Source organism: Salmo salar, chromosome 12 (genome assembly GCF_965601325.2).
Source record: "Salmo salar chromosome 12, fSalSal1, whole genome shotgun sequence".
Lineage (NCBI taxonomy): Eukaryota > Metazoa > Chordata > Actinopteri > Salmoniformes > Salmonidae > Salmo > Salmo salar.
The window spans coordinates 48519770-48525955 of NC_138302.1; positions in this window are offsets into that span (position 1 = coordinate 48519770).

The following is a 6186-nucleotide window of genomic DNA, read 5'->3' on the forward strand; positions in this document are numbered from 1 at the left end:
AGTTGGATGTATTTTTGCCCACCAATACAGTATGAAGGAAGTATAAATGACGCTGTCTGCTGAAACATTCTCAAGCATCTGCTGTTACAATAACATAACCCCACAAAGCAGCTTCTACCCCATGACTGCACAGTTTCTCTATGGGGGAGGTCATATGACGCATTTCTCTCTCTCTGTGTGTGTGTTTATCACAGAGTGCACAAAAACCTACAGAGCAAAGACCATCCCTGGCACAGCTATGGACACCGTCGTTCTAGATTTGAACATCTGCAGGTATGTTGAATCCACACACATCCTTTGGCCCTTCTCTAGGTTTTGTGGTAAAGAAGTAATTATTTTTCTCAGAACTCACTGCAAGATTTGTGTGATTGACAGGGTTAAAGGGATAGTTCACCCAAATCACAAAATTACATTTTTGTTTGTTTCCTTAGGCTGGCAAGCAGTCTACAGACAAGGAGAGACCGCTAGATGGGGTGCTAGATTAAATCCGTATCACCAAAGTATCGCGGAAGAGCCACGTTAAAATGTAAAGATAATTTCCGACTGAGCCGACATTTGCAGCGTTTACCATTTTTTTATTTCACCTTTATTTAATCAGGTAGTCCAATTGAGAACAAGTTCTCATTTACAACTGTGACCTGGCAAAGATAAAGCAAAGCTGTGTGACACAAACAACACAGAGTTACACATGGGAAAAACAAATGTGCAGTCAATAACACAATAGAAATGTCTATATACAGTGTGTGCAAATGTAGTAAGATTAGGGAGGTAAGGCAATAAATAGGCCATAGTGGCGAAATAATTACAATTTAGCAATTAAACACTGGAGTGATAGATGTGCAGAAGATGAATGTGCAAGTAGAGATACTGGGGTGCAAAGGAGAAAACAAAAACAATAACAATATGGGGATGAGGTAGTTGGGTAGGCTATTTACAGATGGGCTGTGTACAGGGGCAATGTTCGGTAAGCTGCTCTGACAGCTGACACTTAAAGTTAGTGAGGGAGATATAAGACTCCACTCCAGTAATTAATTTTACAAAGACAGGGTCCAGATTGTCTAGCCCAGCTGATTTGTAGGGGTCCAGATTTTGCAGCTCTTTCAGAACATCAGCTATCTGGATTTGGGTGAAGGAGAAATGGGGAGGCTTGGGCAAGTTTCTGTGGGGGGTGCAGAGCTATTGACCGGGGTAGGGGTAGCCAGGTGGAAAGCCGTAGAAAAATGCTTATTGAAATTCTCGATTATCGTACATTTATCGGTGGGGACAGTGTTTCCTAGCCTCAGTGCAGTGGGCACCTGGGAGGAGGTGCTCTTATTCTCCATGGACTTTACAGTGTCCCAGAACTTTTTGGAGTTTGTGCTACAAGGTGCAAATTTCTGTTTGAAAAAGTTAGCCTTTGCTTTCCTAACTGCCTGTGTATATTGGTTCCTAACTTCCCTGAAAAGTTGCATATTGCGGGGGCTATTCGATGCTATTGCAGTACGCCACAGGATGTTTTTGTGCTGGTCAAGAGCAGTCAAGTCTGGAATGAACCAAGGGCTATATCTGTTCTTAGTTCTATATTTTTTGGAATGTGTCATGCTTATTGAAGATGGTGAGGAAAGCACTTTTAAAGAATAACCAGGCATAACCAGGAATAACCGGGAATGTAGTCTCTGCGACTGCGGGAACATTGCCTTTAATCACGCTACGGATTTATTAGAGCCCTTGGTTTTGGTTACCTACCTAGCCATAGTAATACAGTTATCCTCCAAACAGAGGGGATGGAAGTGACTGAACAAATACATTTCAGTCACTTCTCTTGAATATGTCTGCAAAAAACAATGTCAGTTTATTAGCCCTTTCATGAGTTTCAAATACCTCTAACGGTCGCCCCAGCGTGAGTGTGTTGGTCTGCCTCCATCACCACCAGCATCTTCAAAGGGAATTGGGACTTTGTCAGTGGACAAGGGGTCCTCAGATTCAGGGTTCTCAATGGCTGGGGGGCAGCTCCTCATTGTCACTGTCAGAATCTCATTCCTGACTTTCAGACTCATTGTCAGAATTGTAAAAAATCTCCAGAATTTCTGCAGTTGTGAGTTGTCTCCTTTTGAAAGACATTGCTAATGCTACAGCTTAGCTCACTAGCTACATACTTAAACAACAACACTGAATGGCTCAGAGTGGGAGTAAGAGGTTACGTGATTGACTGCCTGCACGTGCCATTTGTATCAATAAATCACTGTCAGAAAATGTTTTGTGTGGTAATTATTGATATATTTACGGTTTTATTCACGTTTTTCAAGTACCGGTGATAAATCATGCATTCCGATATTATGTGTGTAAAATACTTTTTTGAAGGTTGAACTGATTATGATGAGCTCAGCTAATTCCAGCTATGTGTGCAGCCATGTTTGTTGACATACAATGCATTCTGGGTTTCACGTAATCGTCTGTCGGACTAAGATGCTATAACAAAATGAAGTGAGTAAGGGTTGACTCATTTTTTGAGAACTTCAGGAAGTGAATGGTGGAATGTGAACGATGGTAGACGACACACCCCTTCAACATGCATACTATAAACAGACCAAACTCATCTTGTCTTCTCTTATTATCTTTGGTTTCTGTGAGGAAAAAAAGAATGGCGGCGCGCTGAAACGACTCATCGTCGAATTCTAGAAAGTGTTTTATTCAATTATTTCGATCAATGGTGAGCTCACCCGTGATGTGATTAATTATAAATAGTAATTGCTATTAACCTGTTAGGGCTAGGGGGCAGTATTGACACGGCTGGATAAAAAACATACCCGATTTAATCTGGTTACCACTCCTACCCAGTAACTAGAATATGCATATACTTATTACATATGGATAGAAAACACCCTAAAGTTTCTAAAACTGTTTGAATGGTGTCTGTGAGTATAACAGAACTCAAATGGCAGGTCAAAACCTGAGAGATTCCTTTACAGGAAGTGGCCTGTCTGACCATTTCTTGAACTTCTTTTCCATCTCTATCTTTTACTAAGGATCTCTGCTCTAACGTGACACTTCCCACGTCGTCCATAGGTGCTCAGAGCCCGGGAAAAAACAGAATGTCGTCATTCCAGCCCCAGGCTGAAACACATTATCGCCTTTCTCAAGTGGCCGATCAAGGGACTCTGGGCTTATGCGCGTGACCCGACCGCCCCCGCCTTTGTGATTTTTTCCTCTGTTTGCCGAAAAGGAGATTCCCTGTCGGAATATTATCGCTTTTCTACGAGAAAAATGGCGTAAAAATTGATTTTAAACAGCGGTTGACATGCTTCGAAGTACGGTAATGGAATATTTAGAATTTTATTGTCACGAATTGCGCCATGCGCGCGACACTTCTTTACCATTTCGGATAGTGTCTGGGACGCACGAACAAAACGCCGCTATTCGGATATAACGATGGATTATTTTGGACCAAACCAACATTTGTTATTGAAGTAGCAGTCCTGGGTGTGCATTCTGATGAAGACAACAAAAGGTAATGAAACTTTTATAATAGTAAATATGATTATGGTGAGTGCTAAACTTGCCGGGTGTCTAAATAGCGAGTCCGTGATGCCTGGGCTATGTACTTAGAATATTGCAAAATGTGCTTTCACCAACAAGCTATTTTAAAATCGGACATATCGAGTGCATAGAGGAGGTCTGTATCTATAATTCTTAAAATAATTGTTATGCTTTTTGTGAACGTTTATCGTGAGTAATTTAGTAAAATGTTAGCGAATTCCCCGGAAGTTTGCGGGGGGTATGCTAGTTCTGAACGTCACATGCTAATGTAAAAAGCTGGTTTTTGATATAAATATGAACTTGATTGAACAAAACATGCATGTATTGTATAACATAATGTCCTAGGGTTGTCATCTGATGAAGATCATCAAAGGTGAGTGCTGCATTTAGCTGTCTTCTGGGTTTTGGTGACATTATATGCTGGCTTGAAAAATGGGTGTCTGATTATTTCTGGCTTGGTACTCTGCTGACATAATCTAATGTTTTGCTTTCGTTGTAAAGCCTTTTTGAAATCGGACAGTGTGGTTAGATTAACGAGAGTCTTGTCTTTAAATAGCTGTAAAATAGTCATATGTTTGAGAAATTGAAGTAATAGGATTTTTAAGGTTTTGAAAATCGCGCCACAGGCTGCAAGTGGCTGTTACGTAGGTGGGACGAATTCGTCCCGCCTAGCCCAGAGAGGTTAACTAATTCATATTGTAGTTTATGTCAGCAGAGAGTTATAAAATATGACCGCTTGTGTTGCATCAATCTTTCCTCAGTTAGCGCTAGGACAAATGTAGCCTACATTAGTCCAGTTTGGATGATTGTGTAATGCTATAGATACTTCTGTGAATATCTGAACATTGCATCCAAAAATAACTGCTCACATTCTGGACATAACTTTGTAAAGACTGTGTTTGTGTAAATAGTATCTGAAAAAAGTGTGGCCAGCTCAAATGCTGATTATTGCGTCATTCGAAACGTGCCGTTCTAAATAAGCATTCTAATCACACGGGTGTGATCGTACGCTTCAGGGACCACTGTAGAACGATCACACCCGTATGATGGTATGATGGTACATGTGAAAGGGTTAAGAAGTTTTTTTAAATCTTTATTTTAACAGGGAAAACAGACTGAGACCTGGATCTCTTTTACGGCTGTGCCCTGTGTAAACATGTTGACATGTACAGTTTTAGGCATACAGACAAGAACATTTCAAACATACAAAACAAAGACACAATTCAACAGAAACAATCACAGACAACATCATATTGATCCTCCATAACATTTTTTAAATGGGCAAGGGACACCAGAGTGTCTAACTTAAGTTGGATCTGCAGTTTGTTCCATAAATAAGGTGCAAAGGAACTAAAGGCAGTCCTACCCAACTCTGTGGAGACCGCAGGAGTCTCTAATGTAATCCACATCTGTGCTCTGGTTTTAAAATTAGTATATCTAGTGGAAATTAATGATGATATATATGGAGGTAGTTTTAAAAGAAGTGCTTTTTAAATAAACAAGAGAGCATGTTGCGCTCGCCTCACAGATAGAGAGGCCCAACCCACATGTTGATATAGGATGAGTGGTGAGTGATGAGTTTTGTAACTATCACCTGTGATAAACCTGAGTGCACAATGGTAAATAGCATCCAGTGGTTTTAATGTGTTTGCCGATGCATGCATATAGATAATATCACCATAATCTAAAATGGACATAAAAGTAGCCTGCACAATTAGTTTTCTATTTACGAAGGACAAACCTTGTTTCTGTAAAGGAACCCTATCTTGAATTTGAGCTTTTTTCCCAATTCAGTAACATGTTTTTTAAAAGAAAGCCTATCCTCTAACCATACCCCTAAGTATTTATATGCAGAGACCTGTTTGATTTGAGTACCATCCAAGCTAGTGATTACAAAAGTGTTTCTAACTGAGAGTTTCGACCTAGAAAAAAACATGACATTTGTTTTCTTAGCGTTTAAAACAAGTTTAAGCTGAAAAATAGACCCCTGTAATATCCGAAAATCAGTCAAATAAATAAGATAATACAGTACATAAAAATAGAAATGTACCATCACACAGCCTAGTGAAAGTCTACACACCCCTTGCACAGTCTTCACATTTTGCTAAATCTAAAAAGGGATAAAAAAAATGTAATCTACAGAAAGAAAGTTCTAGAACATTTTCTAAATTAATTACAAATAAAAAAACAAAGAATGTCTTGATTGCGTATGTCTTCATACCCCAGAGTTAATACTTGGAGGAAGCACGTTTGGCAGCCATTACAGCTGTGAATCATTTCAAATAAGATTCTACCAACTTCGCACAACTCTTAGGGCAACACACTGAGTGTACAAAACATTAGGAACACCTTCCTAATATTGAGTTGCAGACACTTTTTCCCTCAGAATTGCCTCAATTTCGTCGGGGCATGGATTACAAGGTGTTGAAAGCGTTCCACATGGATGCTGGTCCATGTTGACTCCAATGCTTCCCACAGTTGTGTCAAGTTGGCTGGATGGACCATTCTTGATACACATGGGAAACTGTTGAGTGTAAAAAACCCAGCAGCGTTGCTATTCTTGACACACTCAAAACCGTGCACCTGGCACCTATTTCCATACCCCATTCAAAGGCACTTAAATATTTTGTCTTGCGCATTCACGCTATGAAAGGCACACATACACAATCC